The 22,041-nt window shown below is 40.1% G+C and overlaps 1 long non-coding RNA gene across 1 annotated transcript in view; it reads right to left on the bottom strand.

The window, feature by feature from the left end:
- Positions 1–11,841: 11,841 nt before the first annotated feature.
- LOC119476873 overlaps positions 11,842–22,041 on the bottom strand; it is an 11,403-nt gene continuing 1,203 nt past the window's right edge. Inside the window, exon 3 of the long non-coding RNA XR_005204119.1 lies at positions 11,842–11,997. This is a non-coding gene — a long non-coding RNA (uncharacterized LOC119476873). The remainder of the gene's footprint in view (positions 11,998–22,041) is intronic.

Genomic DNA, 22,041 nt, shown 5'->3' with positions numbered 1-22,041 from the left:
TATCATACGAACCGTTGTATGAGAAAACGTTGCTCTGATAAAGACGCATGAAGTGTAAATGGGGCCTTCTGATTGATTTGTTGATTGTATTTCAGTGATATTGATATTACAATAATGCAGCTGTTTCCAAGCTCCTCTCAGCGCCTCCTCTCTCCTCTGAGTCACATTTAAGTGGCGAGGAGAACATCCTTGATGATGTTTGACCTCAATAGATTTCTGCATCACGGACAGCTGCCTGTCACTGCCCTGACCTCCAGGCCTGACCTCAGGTCAGAGGAGGTTTCACGGTTTCCATGGGAACGCCGTCTCAAGAGGGGGCGTCAAAAACACATCGTTAAAAGAAGTGTCCTTTCCGACCCTTCACCTCTGATGTCATGGACCTTATTACGCTCAAGCAGCTCTCTGCGGGGCCGTTAAAGGGCCAGTTCTCAGGTGTATGATCCTGATGAGAGAAACAGGAAAACATCTGGCTCTTCAACATGTATAAAACATTTCAGTCAGAAGTTGTAATTTACTACGACATCAGTGCAGTTGTGCTCCAGGAAGAACAGCAGGGGCGACCCTGACATCACACTTTGTCACCTAAATAGAAATACTCACAAGTACTTCAAAATTATACTTAAGTACAGTACTTGAGTGAATATATTTCAGCTCTGAGTGATGGAAAGCTCCTTCTCATGATGCATCAGCGTCAGCGAGGACGCGTCGTGACGCCGGCGGGCCCTTCTCAGCTCCAGCTGTTACTTCGCAGGTTGAGACGCGTCAGCTACGACCGAACCTTTCTTCCCTCCCTCGGCTCCTCGTCCGGAGCGGTCCACGTTGAGCTAAAACAGCTCAAGGACACGTTCAGAACTACAATAATCTGGTCGTCATTAAATCCCTGCCAGCTATCCGTGAACCCTTTAATATCGCTCTGCTAAATGTCAACTCTCTTCAGAGCCGATACTTATTTCTGCCAAAGTTTTACACTCTGAATGATTTAAAGTTCTATTTAATTAGAGAGTCGAGGCCAGAGCGAATATTAATTCATGTCTGACGGTTTCATCGAGACGTTTTAGTTCCTTCAGACTTTTAATAAGGGAGAGGTCCTTCTCATGTGCTTTACTACCAATATATGATTTCACTGAAGTCAAGTATGTTGTCTGTCCCTCAGACATGATTCATAAATCATATTGAATCATATATCAGGTGCATATTGTTGTGTCCTGATAAATGAATACAGCAATGATCCAAACAGGAAATGGAAGAAAGATGGAAAAGTTTACAAATATTTAGACGTTCTGCGTGGTCCTTGTTAAAACTAAATGTTGAGATGTGCAACACAATTATGAATCAAACCATCACAACAACTGTGCATGTGTATTTCATGTTTTTCAAATGTGAAATATTATATTTCACATGTGTATTAAAAACTAGTCCAAAGCAACAGACATTCATATGTGAATTTATCACAAAAAAAAGAATAAAGATGCAAGTCTCTTGTGGTGGTTGTCTTTTTTTATTATTATTATTATTTTTATTTTTTAATTTTTCATTATTTTCATTATTTTTTTATTTTATTTAAATAGATGTTACCTTTTTGTTTGTGATGGAAATTTATTAAAAAAAAGAAATAAAAAAAAGATGCACATGTCAATCAACTCATATATTTAATTGTGATGAAATTAATCGCACATTTATTATCTGTTCTAAATGTACCTTAAAGGGAGATTTGTCAAGTATTTAACACTCTTATCAACATGGGAGTGGACAAATATGCTGCTTTATGCAAATGTATGTATATATTTACTATTAAAAATCAATTAACAACACAAAGCAATGACAGATATTGATCCAGAAACCCTCACAGGTACTGCATTTAGCATAAAACAATATGCTCCAATCATAACATGGCAAACTGCAGCCCAACAGGCAACAACAGCTGTCAGTGTGTCAGTGTGCTGACTTGACTATGACTTGCCCCAAACTGCATGTGATTATCATAAAGTGGGCATGTCTGTAAAGGGGAGACTCGTGGGTACCCAGAGAACCCATTTACATTCACATATCTGGAGGTCAGAGGTCAAGGGACCCCTTTGAAAATGGCCATGAAAAGTTTTTCCTCACCAAAATGTAGCGTAAGTTTGGAGCGTTATTTAACCTCTTTCACGACAAGCCAGTATGACATGGTTTGTACAAATGGATTATTTAGGTTTTCCAGTTTCATATGATACCAGTATCTTCACTCTAGCTTTAAAACTGACTTGACTATGAGGACATTTATCAGACGTTACACAGCAGCTCTCTCTGGAGACACTGAAGGCTTTATGCTACTTTAAAATACTCATTATACCAATAGCTACTTACTAAAATGATAAATATATTAATAACATTTCTTCATTATGTTGGTAGAAAACATTACATTTCTCCATCTCATTCTTCATTTTCCAAATTAGAATATAAAAACGTGCTTTCTATGAGACGTGGTCCCTCTCTTCCTCATATACAATATGAATATATAAATACACCCTCTGCTGAGTGATTGACATCTGGTTGATCAGCTGTAACGACAGAGGTCGGCAGGCGGCAAACACACAAACACACACGCTGGTTGATTAATGAGAGTGTCCACACACACACACACACAGCAGATATGATGAGACATAATGAGAGATCAATCAACGGAGCTGTCCCTCTTTTTTTTCTCCTTTCATTCAATTTGCCTGTTCCACGTCTTTCTGTCATCATTAGGACTCTCGTTAGCTGAAGTCTCCGCGGCCGCTGGACGTCCACGGGTCCAATAAAAACCCCATAACAAGCTTTTATGACACGATACAGACCTTGACCCCCCCCCAGACGGTTCAACATAATAAAAAATGATGGACACTGAAACACATTTAGAAAAAGTCTTCACAGATACAAGACGTCGGTTTGTGTCTCAGTTGTGTCTCTCTCTGAGAGGTGATTTGGTTTTGTCTTATGGTCCATTATGATATTATGGATCTGTGTGGTTACTGAACGGGCCTATCGGGCACAGGTCCAGGTCCAGGTCCAGGTCCAGGTCCAGAGGGCCCCCCCTGGCTTTCAGCAACAAAATGTCACTCACATACTCATGTCAGACACGTACCAACCAGGAAGAGACTCAATATGACGTCAAAGAAACGGAAAAGACTACAAAGAGACCAAAACAAATTCCAAAGAGACTCAAAATGACTACAAAGAGACGCGTAACAACTACAAAGAGACACATAACAACTACAAAGAGACACATAACTACAAAGAGACCAAAACAACTACAAAGAGACCAAAACAACTATAAAGAGACTCAAAATGACTACAAGGTGCTCAAAATGACTACAAAGAGACACATAACAACTACAAAGAGACTCCAAACGACTACAAAGAGACACATAACAACTACAAAGAGACACATAACTACAAAGAGACCAAAACAACTACAAAGAGACCAAAACAACTATAAAGAGACTCAAAATGACTACAAGGTGCTCAAAATGACTACAAAGAGACACATAACAACTACAAAAAGACCAAAAATGACTAAAAAGAGACACAAGACAACCACAACAAGAGGCTAAACCCCTATAAAGTCTGTGTGTCTTGCTCCTGTTTAGGAGAGGTGTCTGTGCACGGGGACACAGTGTCTCATAATCCGCCCACAGTCATGGAGAGACAAACTGCAGGACGTCTCTGTGACAAACCCGCCATTCATCCTTCAAATGTGAGGGATTACAAGTTATCAATTAATTTAATGACGTGACATTAGCTTTGATTGAAATATAAAGTCTTTAGGATGTCTTAGTTTTACTGGTATAATCATAATTATTTGAAGCGGAGCAGTGATGAGGAGAAAGTGCACAGTCATCCTTTTATATAGTGAAAATGAGTAACTCACATTATCAAGCATGACAAGTGATGATAGATTATTAGATGGAGGTCTTCCTTGAGGACAAACATCATGTGTTGCACAGCATGTAACACGTGCAGCCAGCAGAAGATGAACCTGTACCAGCCCTCTCATCACCTTCTGATCCGCTGAAACACTGTTTAAATATAGTGTGAACTCTTGTTAACACTTCGCTGTGTATTGACGTCATCCTGGACTGTTCTTGATCAGCTGGCAGCAAAAAATGGCAACGTTGGTGAGGCTGATGTTCTCTAGAGAAACATTCTGACGCCTGCTGGACTGTCGTTGTTGTTATCTTTGTGAAACTAGTGAGCCAGGCTGAACAGATAATTATGATTAATGCGTGCAAGCATTTTAGATTCAACACCGAAGATGAAAGACGTGTGAATAATAGGCAATGAAATGCAAATCAGGTTTTCACTGAGCAGAGGCGCCACAAATGAACAGAACAGCATCAATTCTACGGCGTAGTTTAGGATTAGGATTTGTGAGCTGCTTTCAAATTAATTTCTTAAACAATATGTTGGTCTGGTCAAGCTTGTGACAAAGCACATAAGGAGATCCTAAAATGTATTGTAAATCAGGTTTTTCAAAGAGTTTTCCTCCCTTCTCTAACAAACTAATCCGATGATGCCTGCGGTGCCTCCCCAGTGGTGCTAATACAGTACGAGTGTGTGAGGTGGATCAGCTCTTATTCTGAAAGGATCAGATCCAGCCTCCATGGTGAGAGGAGAGAGTCACATCTGATTGGCAACACAGTGTGAAATATAAGACAATGGATATCTGAATATCTGCCCTCTGACAACAGCATCATGACATGACGGCTCTCTTCTCATGATCTTCTATCATCATCTGACTATTTTTTATGTTTTTTGTATTCATATTATTTAAAGGGAGAACTCAAAGTTTTCCAAACTGTCATCATCATTTTGGAGTTGCTGTTGTATTTTAATATTGTATGAAATGCACAAGATAAACACAGAGACCTGTTGACTTAGTCGTTGTTGTCACAAGTTCATAGATATATTTCATGCTTATCAGACTGTTTGGTTGACCCTTTATGATTTACAAGATACAAGAACAAAAAAAGGAATGTCTATTGGGCAAATAAAAAGAAGCTAATGAAAGTCTGCTCATAATTTAAAACACAGTATGTTTCATCATGGCTCTGAAATATCAGTAAGTTAGAATCTATGGCCCCGACCACGACTCTGAAATATCAGTAAGTTAGAATCTACGGCCCCGACCAAGACTCTGAAATATCAGTAAGTTCGAATCTATGGCCCCGACCATTGCTCTGAAATTTCAGTAAGTTCGAATCTATGGCCCCGACCACGACTCTGAAATATCAGTAAGTAAGAATCTATGGCCCCGACCATGACTCTGAAATATCAGTAAGTTCGAATCTATGGCCCCGACCAAGACTCTGAAATATCAGTAAGTTCGAATCTATGGCCCCGACCAAGACTCTGAAATATCAGTAAGTTAGAATCTATGGCCCCGACCACGACTCTGAAATATCAGTAAGTAAGAATCTATGGCCCCGACCATGACTCTGAAATATCAGTAAGTTAGAATCTATGGCCCCGACCACGACTCTGACATATCAATAAGTTAGAATCTATGGCCCCGACCACGACTCTGAAATATCAGTAAGTAAGAATCTATGGCCCCGACCACGGCTCTGAACTATCAGCAGCCTAACTGTGCTGTGTATTCATAAATCCATGGCGCTGTCCGTGGTGCTGAAGTAATAGTTTGTAATTGTGACTTTTTCTCTGAACCAAAAGAGTCGTAGTATTACTGGCCGTCAGAATTATAAGGTAATAATGAGTTTTTAGTGGCCATAAAAAAGGAAATGTATGCTGTTTTAAGTGACAACATTTTGTTGAAACGTTTAGCGTAGCATCCTGCAGAGACCAGCTGGACTTTATGTGCTCTTGTAGTTGAAATCATGTGAATCTTGAAACTTCTGATCCTCTGCACCTACTCGGTGAAAAGAGAAGAAGCTCTTAATTTTCAAAACAAACCTATAAATCCTTTCTCCTCTACGAAGAGCAGACCTTAATGTCTGTTGGTAAAATACGGCTGAGGAGATGAGCACCATCCATCTGAACACAATATATAAATATATATGTCTGTTTCTGCTCTGCAACATTTATAATGTCCTGACTCGGTGAATGAATTGAGAATAAATCAGCCGGGTGTCCTGGCAGAAGAGCGAGCAGAATCCATTTTCATAATTTGAAGGAAAAGTGCTTCGGCTTTCGAAACACTTTGAGGGTCAAACTCCTCGTAAGTGCCGTCACACGCGGCGACCGGAGCTCCTTCAAGGCTGCTCACTCTCCAAGAACGAGTCAACACCACGGAGAGGTGGGAAGAAATCAAATAAAACACACCTCCCCCAATTCAACCCCAACCTCCTCCTCCACCACCCCTCCAACTTCTCCAAACGAACCCCTCGAGCCGCGGTTTGATCCATCATTACCATAGATTAACTTACTCCAACATTAACGGGTGTCGTCTCTGCAGGCTGACTTGCCTGCTGCACGCCAACATGACGCTGGTGTCTTTTATCTCAGAGCGACAGACGCAGGAGGGCAAAGTGAAAGCGAATCTAAATAAATCGGAGCGCTTTAATTACGCCGCTAAATATATGCACGGGGAGAAATTGATGCTGAAAATGAACACTAAGGCACTTTAGAGGTTACATAAGTGGTGATTTGTAATGAATTTGAGTGTTATCCCACCCGGGAATTAATTGTGTGTTTAAAATTAAACCCATTCTGACCTATATACACACAGTGTCGGTGGCTCGCTGCTAATACGCCACTAACGGGAACAAAAAGTAGTTGACTTTTGTTTTGTTGTTGTAGAGCGAATAACATCAATATCAGGGCTTTTTATAGTCGAACAACAACCAGTGAAACATGTTCCAGTAAAATCCAGTAGAGTATTTTTTCGTACTTTTTTTTGTCAAGTATTTTTTTTGTACTTTTTTTTTGTTATTTTTATTTTTTTTTGTCAAGTTTTTTTTTCGTGGGGTTTCTTTTCATCATTTTTTTAGTCAGTTTTTAATATTTTTTTAATTTTTTTTTTGCTCAAGTAATTTTTCATTTTTTTTCTGTCAAGTATTTTTTTCACACTTTTTTTTTGTCAAATATGTTTTTCTTATTTTTTTGTCAAGTATTTTTTTCATATTTTTTGTCAAGTATTTTTTCAATAATTTTTTTTTGTCAAGTTATTTTTTAGTCAAGTTTTATTTTCGTACTTTTTTTTGTCAAGTATTTTTTTTTGTCAAGTTTTTTTTCGTGGGGTTTCTTGTCTAGAATTATTTTTCTTATTTTTTTGTCAAATATTTGTTTCATATTTTTTTTGTCAATTCTTTTTTTCATACTTTTTTTTTTGGTCAAGTTATTTTTTAGTCAAGTATTTTTTTCATACTTTTTTTTCGTACTTTTTTTTTGTCAAGTATTTTTTCCACACTTTTTTTTGTCAAATATTTTTTTGTCAAATATTTTTTTCATATTTTTTAGTCAAGTATTATTTTCGTATTTTTTTGTCAAGTATTTTTTTTGTCAAGTTGTTTTTTTCGTGGGGTTTCTTGTCTAGAATTATTTTTCTTATTTTTTTGTCAAATTTTTTTTCAAATTTGTTTAGTCAAGTATTTTTTTCATACTTTTTTTGGTCAAGTTTTTTTTTCGTGGGGTTTCTTGTCAAGAATTTTTTTCGTATTTTTTTTCAAGTGTTTTTTTCATCATTTTTTTGTCATGTATTTTTTTCACACTTTTTTGTCAAATATTTTTTTCTTATTTTTTTGTCAAGTATTTTTTTCATATTTCTTTTGTCAAGTATTCTTTTCGTACTTTTTTTTGGTCAAGTATTTTTTTCGTACTTTTTTTTGTCAAGTTTTTTTTCGTGGGGTTTCTTGTCTAGAATTATTTTTCTTATTTTTTTGTCAATTTTTTTTTCAAATTAGTTTTGTCAAGTATTTTTTTCATACTTTTTTTTGTCAACTATTTTTTCGTACTTTTTTTTGTCAAGTTTTTTTTTTTTTTTGTCAAGTTTTGTTTTCGTGGGGTTTCTTGTCAAGAATTTTTTTCGTATTATTTTTTGTCAAATATTTTTATGTCAAGTATTTTTTTGTCAAATATTTTTTAGTAGTGAGCATATGACTGGATAAATGAGACCAGTTGTGTGAGAGTTTGTAAATGGATATGATGTAAATTGATATAGTTTTGCTGTTACTAAACGTGGACTCCGTTTACTGTAATTTATCCAAACTGTTCTCTGTTATTTGATTCTCTGTTCACCGTGGAGGCATGAGAGAAAAACTCAGTTTTCAAGGTAACCCGGGGTGAGTAACTGATATACAGATGGTCATTTGGGGTGTGAAGTATTCCTTTAAACAACAACATCTTCACTTTGTTTTCAGCCTGTATGGACTCCCATGAGTTGTGGAGTTGAGAAAACACACCGATGTTAGGTGATGTAAAGAGGAGAGAAAAGTTAGTTGAGGTAACGTTGCTGTCGGCTGCTTAAGATTCAATCACAGTAACAACGGCGGGTCTTTACTGCATACTTGCACATCGACAGTGAGCACCAATCAGATTAGAGACAGCAGATGGAAGATGTAGCTGTTGTAAAGGGAGTTAATCAAGTAAAAAGGGGAAGGCCTTTGTGTGCGGTGGATGAAATATTATATTAAGAATGAGACGTTAATCTTCATTCTGCTTTTCTGGCATCGCTGCCGTCATTTTAACGAGATGGTATTTTAATGCTCGTAGAAGAATGGGTAATGAGAGTGAAACGGGCAGGTGGATGGTCGATGTGGGTTCATCTCAACCAATTAAAGTGGTTTGAATACCACAGAGAGCGGGGGTGCATTGTGAGTCACTGACCTGGTGTGATGGAGAGAGTAAAACCTGCAGAGCGACACCACCGACCTGGCAGACACACTCATATCAACATAGTCAGGTTTAGGCTACGGAAACACTTCGTTTAGGGGAAAGATACTGGAGTTAAAGTTACTGTGAGGAACTTTTAACTGGTTATGAAACAGTCTCACTGCAACCCTGATGCCTCTGTATGACCTTCAGAAGTAAACAAGACCGTCAGAGAGAAGATTGGCTATTTCTATGTAGTTATTCTTAATGCTTGTCATCGTTGCCACCGTGTCGGAATCCGGCGAAATCCGACAAAAATCATGCAGGTTCACCAGAAACTCCTTCAGCTCAGACTCCAGCGGGGCCTCGGCAGCGACCAGCCCGCCGCGGACAGACCCAAATCCGGCTTCGCTGCCGCCTTTGACCTGCCAACCCGGTCTCACGGGAAGGCGCATAAATACCACGACATTACAAGGACATTCTGCATGTCTTGAGTACACATTTTTGCATTTTTGAGTGTCATTTATACGCTACGCAAACTTCTGCAGTTAGGTTTAGGCAAGAAAACCCCTTACTTAGGGTAAGGGAAATCATCATGGTTGGGCTTAAAATAAGGAAGTCAAGTAGGTAAACCTGTGACAATCGTCACATGACAAATGTCACTAACGTCTCGAACACGGGTCTCCTGGTTAAAAGTCTGGTGTTTGTTGGACCCATCCACCATAAGTGGTCTTTCTCTCTTTTTATACTACGTCATTAACTCTTACCGGATGCTTTTACATTGCAGTCAGTACAGGATACATGGCGTACCAAAAGACACGCGTAAATCAAGAAAAGGCGTTCTTATTGCACGCTTAACGCCTTGCGCATTATCACGGCATTCATACATCTTTTCCTGCGAACGGGCTGGACCTGCAGTTGGAGAACTCGCCGGTCCCCGCTGGGAGCCGACATCGACGCCACGCTGCTGGAGACCCAGGCCGTATTGCTCGGCCCGCTGGAGGGACGGGAGGCACGGGAGAATCAGAACCAGGACTGCGCGGGGACAGACTGTCAAACCCTGCTGCAGTAAAATGAGAGGTTTTCTAAAGGGAGTCTGGTGCGTGGAAAACACTACCGCTTTCGTCCACAGGGGGCGCCAAAATCAACACAAAATGAAAGTTCCTCGTAGTAGCTTTAAGTGTTAAAATGATAACCTGACCTTGAAATACATTGTCACTGCATATTTTGCTGATGTGACCTTTTTTGTACTTTGCAGATATTCATTACAAACAGGTCTTTGTTATGTGAATAAAACATGTAATCTGGCTGCATCATATTTAAGGAGCATGCAGCAGGCATCATTTTATAGTTACATGTTCCAAACACTCTCAAATCACGCATGTCCACCACTTCTTTCTCTCTCTATGATCATATAATGTCTTCATCAACACCACCAAACTAAAATGCATATTGTTGCAATAAATAAACATCAAAAACCTTTCATGTGACTGAATTTGTCGCTGTTGCAAATTAGTAGTTTACATAACAATAGAACATTTTTAGGAGACAGTTTTGCACAAAAAGATAATCAATGTTTTGCTTCTAAAACACAACAGGATATCTACCGGACGCGTTTCAGTTTTAATCAATACAGCTGTCACCCAGGACACATCAAGGCTCGCTTTTGTAACTTCAAACTGAAGGATATTTATGCTTCAACACCGTTTTTCTTAAGACTTTCAGGTGTGATTACAGTGATTATGTATCCGTCAAAACAGAGGTGACACGCTGCTGTCACCACACGGTCGCCGTAGACAATGAAAACTGCTGGTTTTCATTTCACACAGTTGGAACAAAGGAGCAGTTGCTTTTATTCCTGACAACTCAGATTACTGCCTGTTTTTTGCTTGTCGGAGAAGCCGACATAACCTTTTACATCTTAACACACAGGAGGAAAGAGTTTGAAAATAACACTAGACGCAGCGGCGTAGACGCTGTCGGACCAGTTCTGTACTAAACACATATGGACAGCGAGCGGCGCGTCTCGGCTGCTGCTCAGAGAGATCTGTGGCCTTGGTCCAGACCTTTGGATCCGCCCAATCCACTGTCTCACTGGAAATAGTAGTAATACTGAAGTGAGACAAACATCAACGAGGGGAGACGGGAAACATAAAACACATTGATCCACAACATTTAATCTTCCCTCGCCTCTTCTCTCTCCTCTTCCTTCTCCTCTTCCCTCTCCTCGTCTCTCTCCTCTTCTCTCTCCTTTTCCCTCTCCCCTCTCCTCTTCCCTCTCCTCGTCTCTCTCCTCTTCTCTCTCCTTTTCCCTCTCCTCTTCCCTCTCCTCGTCTCTCTCCTCTTCTCTCTCCTCTTCTCTCTCCTCTTCTCTCTCCTCGTCTCTCTCCTCGTCCCTCTCCTCTTCTCTCTCCTCTTCCATCTCCTCTTCCCTCTCCTCTTCCCTCTCCTCGTCTCTCTCCTCTTCTCTCTCCTCTTTTATCTCCTCTTCTCTCTCCTCTTCCCTCTCCTCTTCCCTCTCCTCGTCTCTCTCCTCTTCTCTCTCCTCTTCCATCTACTCTTCGCTCTCCTCTTCTCTCTCCTCTTCCCTCTCCTCTTCCCTCTCCTCTCCTCTCTCCTCGTCTCTCTCCTCTTCCTTCTCCTCGTCTCTCTCCTCTTCTCTCTCCTCTTCCATCTACTCTTCGCTCTCCTCTTCTCTCTCCTCTTCCCTCTCCTCTTCCCTTTCAGAGAGATACAGCTTATTAATTAAACAGTGGTATCAGATCGGTACTCGTTATCGGTTGATACCCAAAGCCCAGGTATCGAATCGGGACTGAAAAAGTCGGATCGGTGCATCCCTAATCAGCATCAGACAAAATGAATTGAAAAACACTTTTTGTGTCCAGTTTAGGCATTGTGTATATTGTACTGTTGTGTGACCTCTCTAGGTTTATGCTTCTCTCTCTCTATAAATATATAAATTGATATATATATGCTATTTTAATAATCCTCCACCGTCTCCGTCGTTTATTCATGCAGCAGTCCCTCCAGTCATCCTGAACCATGTGCCACACACCTCCACCAGCAGACTTATAAAGAGACAGAACAAGTTGGAGGGGTTGGAGAGATTTGACATAATGTAGTTAGGTGGAGATGGAGGGAAGACGAAGGGAATAAGAGGGAAAGAGATGACGATCAGAAAGGACAAGGTGGCAGAATATGTGAGGACTGTGTGAGACAGAAAACTGAGACAAAATATTCAGCCTGTTTGCAAGACAATGGGTATAAATGTCACGATAATGCACAATGCATTTAGCGTGCAATAAGTACAGCTTGATTTCTTGCGTGTCATTTGTACGTCTGTTCTAACTGCAAACGTATAAATTGTTTTGTAAGTTACGTTTTTTATTGATGTTTGTGACGTGTTTTCCGTAGTTGTGTTACGTTGTTTCCGTAAAGCTCTTATCTCTAATACTAGTTTGTTTTAATTTTAAGGAAGTGTAATTCAAGGATAAAACTCTCAGGACACAAGACACACAAACATTTGCAAACAACGAAAGCAAAATAAAACTAACAATCAAAAATAAAACAAACATGAACATGTATGTGTTTCAACCTAAAACCATTCATAAACTTCTACTGCATCAGCAACACAAAACCAGGATAAAGGGTTAATGTCACTAACAGAGATTCTTATTAATATATCAGATACTTTTTGGCACCTTTATGTTAAATGATCTAATCAGCTTAATCTGTTTCTGCACTTCCAGATTTTGTATCTCTATATCGCCCTCTTGTATTGTGTATTTATGTATTTTATTAGTGACATAAGCTCACACATATTTGTGTTAAAAGCCTCCAGGAGCTGCTGTCAGAGCGTCACGCTCTTAACTCATCTTGTATTTGTTCTAAAGTGTGTTGATGTTTCTGAGGGACCTCACAGCTCTGCACTATAATATTAAAACCTGATCCCTGATGACAGAGAGCTGTCACAATGATGGAAAACTTTTAATGGCTGAACACATTTCACTCCATGAAGAGGAGACAGAGAGCCGACAGGTTGAGAGGACCTGAATGACGGGATGTGACTGTGTTTAATTAAAAAGCCGTGTCCGCCCATCGGGCCGCCGCCGCCTTTTGGCTCTTTGTTCTATTGTTTGTGCCAAATCTGAAAACCTTTACTCCACGGAATACACGACGAGCACTCGTACTTTTTAATAAACCTCCAATCTGCACCTGCTGTGCGATGCTGAAATGTGTCCTACTCATTCATGGCCTTTTAAAACCCCCTGATGGTTCCATCAAAGTGAGACAATAGAGAGAATACGGTTACAACTTTTTACCACCAGCTGGAAAACCTTCCACATCACTGCAGTGATGTAGCGTCGCCCACTCAGGTCGGAACACCTTGACATTACTTTCAGGTTAAAAGAAGTTCAGTCCACACACAGCAGTGATTCTGGATCCTGCAAGTTAACCCATTTCTCTGGATTTTTCAATAAGGGTGAAGGAGTAGATTTAAGAACTATTAAAGGGACTCTATGTAAGAATCAGAAATGTCTTGTTAACAGCGACACCTGTTGCCGTTAAGTCAATGAAAGTCAGCATCCTGTTGCTGGCGCTTGTGCTCGCTTTATAGACATGAAGGAGCATCGCTCAACACAGTGAGGCAACACACGTCAGCTAAAAGCACAATATCACTCTATAATTCAGCTGCTTGGCAGTAATGTTAGCTGACCAGATGAAAGTCTTTCCACGAATCAATGCTGATCCTAGTGTTGGCTTTTCCTGCCTCAGCCTCTCGACCGCGGCCGGAGGGAACAGGGGAGACGCCGGAGTTTTGGTCGGAGACGATAACGTTTCTCTCTGCGGAGCCCCGTCACTTCACAAGACACGGGAAACCTCTGTTGGTCTGGAGGAGCTGCAGCAGTTATTTCTGCACAAACGTCCACTGTACATTCACTAGATATTCTCAGAGCTCTTCTGCAGTGTGGAGTGTGCGCGCATGCACGTGAGAGTGGAGTGAAAGAGCGAGAACGAGCGCGGTGTGTGAGTGAAGACAAGCAAGCAGAGGAGCAGACACAGGTTTCCCCTGTGTCTTCTGGCCGCGGTCGGGAGGCTGAGGCAGGAAGAGTTGACACCGTTTTGCAAGACGGGCTTCACGAGATAGAACTTTGCGGTTTTGGTGCTTCTGCGTAGTTTGTGTGTAAGTGTACCTTTAATGAAAGAAATCAAACTGTTTTGCAGAAATAAACAAGTTAACACAAATGATTATTCCCAGCGGAGTATTTGAACTAGGGCTGTCAATCGATTGAAATAGTTAATCGCAAATTAATCTGTTCAAAATGCACCTTAAAGGGAGATTTGTCAAGTATTTAATGCTGCTGCTCCCCAAGTGCTCCACAGACAGACTCAGGAAATCCTTTGTCCCCCGAGCCATCAAACTGTACAACAGCTCTCTGGGGAGGAGGAGGACAAAGGAGGACGGTCTGCAGGACAGTTAATGCACACAGTGCATTTTAATAGACTGTTTAATTCTGCACACCACAAACAGCTTTACTCTGCACCTCTATAGACTGGTTTTACTGGATTCTGCAAACAATTTACAGCTTTATTCTGCACTTAAGTCTATTTAAAAAACCTCTCTACCTCAGTTCTTATCCCGCATCATATTCCATATTTCTTAATATCTATATCTCCTATATTTTATTATCCGGCACTATATAACTTTTTGGACTATATTCACATTTTATTAGTCCTGTATCTCAGTTGTTACCCTACACTATATTCATTTTTAAGTTTTCTTCATCTCCTGGTATTTTTATATCTGGTATATTTTGTACTTTGTACTACTAACTTGCCGTTTTACTACCATGTTTGCATTATGGAACTGTGATGCTGGAAACTTGAATTTCTCTCAGGATCAATAAAGTTACTATCTATCTAATATTCTTATCAGCATGGGAGTGGGCAAATATGCTGCTTTATGCAAACATATGTATATATTTATTATTGGAGATCAATCAACAACACAAAACAATAACAGATATTGTCCAGAAACCCTCACAGGTACTGCATTTAGCATAAAACAATATGCTCAAATCATAACATGGCAAACTGCAGCCCAACAGGCAACAACAGCTGTCAGTGTGTCAGTGTGCTGACTTGACTATGACTTGCCCCAAACTGCATGTGATTATCATAAAGTGGGCATGTCTGTAAAGGGGAGACTCGTGGGTACCCATAGAACCCATTTACATTCACTGATCTGGAGGTCAGAGGTCAAGGGACCCCTTTGAAAATGGCCATGAAAGATTTTCCTCCTATCAGTATCACCTTGAAAACTGAGCCCGCTACAACCTCCGAAAGAAAGGATAGCGGCCGGGCCCACCGTCTGCGTTTTAAGGGATTCATTCTGAATGTGACGCATGTCCAAATTGCACCATATTCAACACTGCACGTCCTCAGGTCCCCGGAAACACACCTGCCAAGTGTGAAGTATATCAGACAAACGGTTCTGGAGATATGCGAAGGACACACACAGATACACTTTCAGAGATTCACTGCTTTATAGTTAGACGTGGCACAATCTAATTTAACAAGCATGGCCCTTTAAAAAGACTAATCAATACCAAGCTAAAGTAAATCTCACCCAATAAACCCAGTGTGTCACTGTGCTCAGGTTGGTTTACTGTAGCAGCAGCCGTCCAGCTAACATCCGTCAACAGACAACAGCTACTCATTTATTTAGCACTTCAGCTTAGTGGAGAAAATAAAGTCTTGATGATGGACCGGGACACTGAGCCTCTGAGGCGGAGAAGAAGAATGAGAAAATCCTTCCCCTTCATGACACACACACACGACGCAGCCCTGCATCCACTATCAGCATCACTATGTGTGAGACAGATGTTATAGGAAGAAGGAGCAGATCTCATTCTGCTTCTCTGTGATCACATATTTATTACCGACTGTTCCCTTCTCCATGTAACCGCTAGTGAGTCGCTACGCCTGCTTTTAAAGAAGCGTAGCAGAGAGGATGTGTTCCGACCTCAGTCGGCCCTCCTTCTTCTTCTTTCTCTTCCAGTTTCTACCGTCCTGAATAACATTACAGTCCAATTATGATGTGCTTCATGTGCTGTGTTATTTACATATAAACAAGGTGTTCAGAGGAAACATGCAGGACGCGGGTGGAGTAAATCTATTTATATGTGCAAACAGATGAGTCACTCAGCTCCATCAGACTGATCCAGACAGATCTTAAGTAGACACAGTAGATGTAAAGGCTGAAGGGTCACACACATACATGAACATGAACAGTGCTCTCCTGGATGAAAGACCTGTGTGTGTTGAATAAATCCAGTTGTTTGAAGGAGATGTTTTCACAGCAATATAAAAGAGATAATAGAGAGAGAATTATTACCTGTTTAACTTCATAACAACTTGCCCTGATCTTTTTTAATCAAAGCAAATCATCTGAATTGTGTGTTTTTATGCAAATAACCACTATAGATGACAATAACAAAGTACAGTACAGTACTGTACCATCCCTCCCCCGACAAAATAGGGCTCCCCTAGAAGCTACGGTGTAATTCGAACACTGTAATTTACCATGTATATAATGTGTTTTGTGTAAAATACACTCACCGGCCACTTTATTAGGTACACCTTGCTAGTACCGGGTGGTCTTCTTCTGCTTCAAGGTTGGACGTGTTGTGCGTTCAGAGATGCTATTCTGCATACCTTGGTTGTAACGAGTGGTTATTTGAGTTACTGTTGCCTTTCTATCATCTCCAACCACTCTGCCCATTCTCCTCTGACCTCTGACATCAACAAGGCATTTCCGTCCACACAACCCCCGCTCACTGGATATGTTCTCTTGTTGGGACCATTCTCTGTAAACCCTAGAGATGGTTGTGCGTGAAAATCCCAGTAGATCAGCAGTTTAATACTCAGACCAGCCCGTCTGGCACCAACAACCATGCCACGTTCAAAGTCACTTAAATCCCCTTTCTTCCCCATTCTGATGCTCGGTTTGAACTTCAGCAAGTCGTCTTCACCACGTCTAGATGACGTAATGCATTGAGTTGCTGCCATGTGATTGGCTGGTTAGCTATTTGTGTTAACAAGCAATTGAACAGGTGTGCCTAATAAAGTGGCCGGTGAGTGTATATCAAACATTGAATGACATCAGATCTGAAATGTTATTCCTTCATTTAGCGCAGAGATTTCAAAAGTGGCGGATAAAACAAATCCTTGTCTGCCACAGTGGCAGGAAGTGAAAAAAGTTAATTTCAGACCCTGCTGCCAATCAAAGTCTCTGAAGTTACTTGTTGAATCCTCACTGGATTAAGACACAAAGTGCTCCAGGGTTGGACCGACTTCTCCTGATTGTTTCTGGAAACAGCTTCAGATGAAAAGTGTGGACCAAACGGGCGACGCTTAAATAATCCATCAGTGGAGTGAAGTCAGCGGAGTGATGGAGGAACGTCCCTACTGTTGCTTTTCTTTGATTGCTTCTGCAAAACGGCCCCTTAATCAAACCGCTGGATGGGTCAGATGGTATATTACTGCTGATGAGATGGGCCTGGCTCGGTCCTCTACGGACCACATGTCCTCCGTCTCTCTCTCCATCGTTACTCATTTCCTCTCTAGTGTCCTTATTTCATCTGGAACAAGTTCACTTCATTTCTTCTGTTGGTTCTCGCTCCGTCCCTCTCCGTGTCCATGTTAACCCTTTAGTGCCGACAACTCCTCAATTTGTTTATGCAGATATTTTTAGCTAAATGGCGGCAAGTCAGAAGCCATTCTCACTGGCCATGCCCATCAGACAACAAAAAAAGGCTGGTATTACCCACATCAGCATCAACGGTCATCCCATCCTTCTCTCTTCACTCGTCACAAACCTAGGTTTCAAGCTGGACTCATCAAACACATCAAATCTGTCTGCCAAACCTCATTCTTCCGCCCGAGGAACATTTCACGACTGAGACTCTCACCGAGCAAATGTGATGCAGAAACGTCGGTTCACGCCTTCATCAGCTCACGCGTCGACTACTGCAATTCTCTCCCAAACAAAACTATCCACAGACTACAACATGTCCAAAACAGCACCGCCCGGATCCTCGCCAGAACTCGTAAATCACAGCACATCACCACAGTCCTCCTCTATCTCTTCACTGGCTCCCAATAAACCATCAGATCATCTACGAGATACTCCTCCTGGTCTTCAAGGCAATAAACAGACTGGTCCCATTCTACCTGCAGGAGCTCCTCACCCCTCAATCCTCACCCCGGACACTCAGGTCTGGCAACTTCAACCTCCTCACCGTGACACAGACTAAGCTGGTCTCTCGTCTCCGAGGCCACGTCTGTGGAACCAGCTCCAGGAACCATCAGGGCCTCGGACTCACCTGCTGTTTTTACATCTAATCTTAAAACTCACCTGTTCCTTTTAGTTCCCCCCTATAGGGTTTTATAATCATTATGATTTCATAGTATTTTAGCTGCTTTTAACTTACGTCAGGAAGTCATTTGACTCATTTTATTTGTCCTTTTTTTTTTTCATGTTTCTTGTGTAAATTGTCTTAACGTTGATTGTTTTGCCCTCGCTGTGAAGCACCTTGAGATTTCTCTGTATTTTAAAGTGTGCTATATAAATTAAATTCATTATTATTATTATTATTAATATTAATATTATTATTTTTATTATTCTGTTACAATCTCTGGAGAAAATCAATACTTTTGTTTGTGTTGGTGTTTATTTGGTGACGGATGTATACAGACCCTACGAGTCTTTTATTAATAGTTTAAACATTCAGCTTCCTCTTTACAGAGTATATAAAGAGAAGCACAGAGAGCAGGAGGGTCAAACAGAGACACACTCCTGCAGGTGAACACGTGACTGTGTTTTATCAGTGAATCAGTCTGACGGCTCACTGCTGCCACCAGCTGGTCACCAGAACACACCTCATACCACCACGATGGTAGAACTGTATGTGGATGTACAGTATAGATGACATTACCGTCATCAGTGTTGTGGTGGTAGTACGACTACTTGTAATCATTTTCATTGGAAGTAAGACTAACTCTATAATGTCAACTTCTGTTTCCATGACTACTGTATTAATATATTATTAGTAACTCTATCAGAATCGGGTTTATTGCCAAGTAGGTTTTCACAAACAAGAGACAGATCAGTGTTTTGGTGCATAACTGTCAAAATAAAGGAAGTAAACAAGTAGTGTATGTGGTGGTGCACATCCTCTGAATGCTCTAGGTTTCTAGTCTGATCCATCCATCCTCTGAATGCTCTAGGTCTCTAGTCTGATCCATCCATCCTCTGAATGCTCTAGGTCTATAGTTTGATCCATCCATCCTCTGAATGCTCTAGGTCTCTAGTTTGTGGCTGTAAAGTTTCATGAGGCTGTGATTATCCTAGAGGTCACCACAGGTCATTTTATACAGTGAGGTCAATGAAATGTCTCCTATGGGGACTAACATCATCACACATGAATACAGTTGGGCTCATTGGATCCACAAGAGTCTCAGCTTTACAGTGAGACACAATTTATGGAATAGTTATGTGGTCCTGTATTAGTTTTGAATCATTTAAATGTGAGTCAGATGTTAGACATCACATCATCCGTGCTGTCACTTGTTATTCTATTGCATGTACATAAGAGGGCGCTGTTGGTCCATTTACTTTTTACACTTTAGTCCTGCTGATTTACCTCCTCCCTGAAACATGATCACTCATCAGCACCAGTTTTATACTAATTACATATTTAATAAACTCCTTCTTCTTTGGCCCATAATTAGACTATTAACATATTGTCAACATCCAGTGAAAACCATCTATCTCTACAATTGCCAACATCTGCCAAAATAAAAAAGCAATAAATAATGTCATGATTGGGTCATAAATAAATACATTTATATTAAATATAAAATAAAAAAAAAAATTAAAAAAAGGAAAAGTAAATAAATCAATTTAAAAATAAATACAAAAAGTAATTAAAGGGAAAAATAAAAATAAGAGTAAATAAATAAGGGAATTAATACAAAGATAAATAAATAAAGAAGCAAATTAAAACAGAAATATCAATTTATGTCACATTTTATCAATTCATTAATGACTACATTTATTATTAATATATTTTTTGCTACATTTAATGATATTTTATTTTTCTATTGAGTCATTTTTTTATTTGACCTCAGATCATTGCTTTGTTCCGGTTTTGCACCAGACACATTATAGAAATGTGTCTGACTGGTTGACTGTCTCTCCAACCAGGAAAACACAAAACAACAAACCATCTGAAACAAATCAGAGACGAGTTCCAAACAACTCCAAACATCGTCCTGCAGGCCAGCAGCGACTTCCTGTTTCCTCCAGCTGAGTGTTTACTGTGTTTACTGAGAGCCGACTCATTAGCATACTGATTGACTTGAAAATTAGAAAACACTAAAACCTCATAGCCGCTGAATTTAACAACCTGTCACGCTCATTTCATCCCTGAAATCTCATTAAGCACAGAGGAATGTTGGAGGTAAAAACGCCTCGTCTGCTTTTTACAAACTTGTTTCTGTGTTCACAGATTCACAGCTTTGAGCTCACATGAACACTTACTACCAGAATGTTTGTCTTTTTCTTCTCTGGGACGTTTCACTCTGAATCACAAATGTCAACCTCTTGGTGGCGCTAGAGCCGGGCTCGGCAACCTTTACTATCAAAAGAGCTATTTAAGGCAAACAAAAAACATCTGTCTGAAGTATATAGTTTATAAGTCTAATGCAGTGAGGGCCAAAGAGACAATGTACTACGGAGTATTAGGGCCACATTGAGGGAAAAAACATCTGAGATTTACAGAATAAAGTCAGAATAATACGAGAAAAAGGTCGCAATATTAAGAGAATAAAATCATAACTTTACGTGAAAAAAATTGCAATATAACGAGAATAAAGTCATAACATACGAAAAAAATAAGTCGTAATATTAAGAGAATAAAGTCATAACTTTACGAAAAAAAGTTGTAATATTACGAAAATAAAGTCATAACTTTACAAGAAAAAAAGTCGTAATATTATGAGAATAAAATCACAACTTTACTAGAAAAAAAATTGTAATATTACAAGAATAAAGTCCTGATATAACGGAAAAAAGTTGTAATATTAAGAGAATAAAGTCATAACTATATGAGAAAAAAAAGTCAGAATATAACGAAAATAAAGTTATAACTTTACGTGAAAAAAAGTCGTAATATTACGAGAATAAAGTCATAACTTTATGAGAAAAAAGAAAAAAACACGTAAAATTACTACTCTATATTATTATGACTTTATTCACATAAAATTATGACTTTATTCTCGAAATCTCAGATTTTTTTTTTTCCTCAATGTGGTCCTAATACTCCGTCGTACCGTCGTACCATAGACCTACAACAATGATAAATAAAAATTAAAATGTAAACATAAAACAGTTATTCATTTCCACTAATGTTTTATAATAATCCACAGGGAGCCTCTGGAGAGGAGCTGAAGAGCCGCATGTGGCTCCAGAGCTGCAGGTTGCTGACCCCTGATCTAGAGGGAAAGTGGACCAAAGTCATGAGGATACATCCTCCTGGGACCAGGGACGTCTGTATGTCCATCATATTTCCCTAACATGAAGTAGTGTAGAGATGATCTGCAGTCCGCTGGGGGTTTGACGTCCACAGCTTCATGCTTGTGAATCATCTTCTTGCTGTTTTCTGGCCTTATTAGAGTTTTTGATTGCAGCTGACAGGATTAATTACTGGAGGGAGGAATTACTAATGCCTCTTGATGCAGATGTAACCTCGGGGTGGCCGTCACCACACGCACACACGTACACACACACACACACACTCAGATACTTGACGGCTGCATAAATCAGCGCGTAGCAGAGCCGGCATACCGACCACCTGCTAGCTCATCACACGTCACGGTCTGGAGTCTGGAACCTCGCCAGAGTTACAATCTGAGTGTGGATGTGTGAAAGACGACCATATGCACCAGTCTATCTCATCTTTCATCAGCCTGTTTAAATGTTTCTCTGCTGACTCGAACATTTGACTGTTACAAAACCTTTTTCCAAACCTTTCAGGATCCTCCACTTATCCTCCACTAAATCTGAAACTCCTCCGGTACTCACTAACACCCATAACCAAGACCATGATCTTTACCAAAAAGTTACCAAGTGTTTGCATACCTAAACATGCAGCAGCCATAATAAACCAGCAGATACTGTCAGAA

The sequence above is a fragment of the Sebastes umbrosus genome, chromosome 18 (genome assembly GCF_015220745.1).
Source record: "Sebastes umbrosus isolate fSebUmb1 chromosome 18, fSebUmb1.pri, whole genome shotgun sequence".
Lineage (NCBI taxonomy): Eukaryota > Metazoa > Chordata > Actinopteri > Perciformes > Sebastidae > Sebastes > Sebastes umbrosus.
The sequence above is the reverse complement of the archived record's forward strand: the minus strand, read 5'-3'. Positions and strand labels throughout refer to the sequence as shown.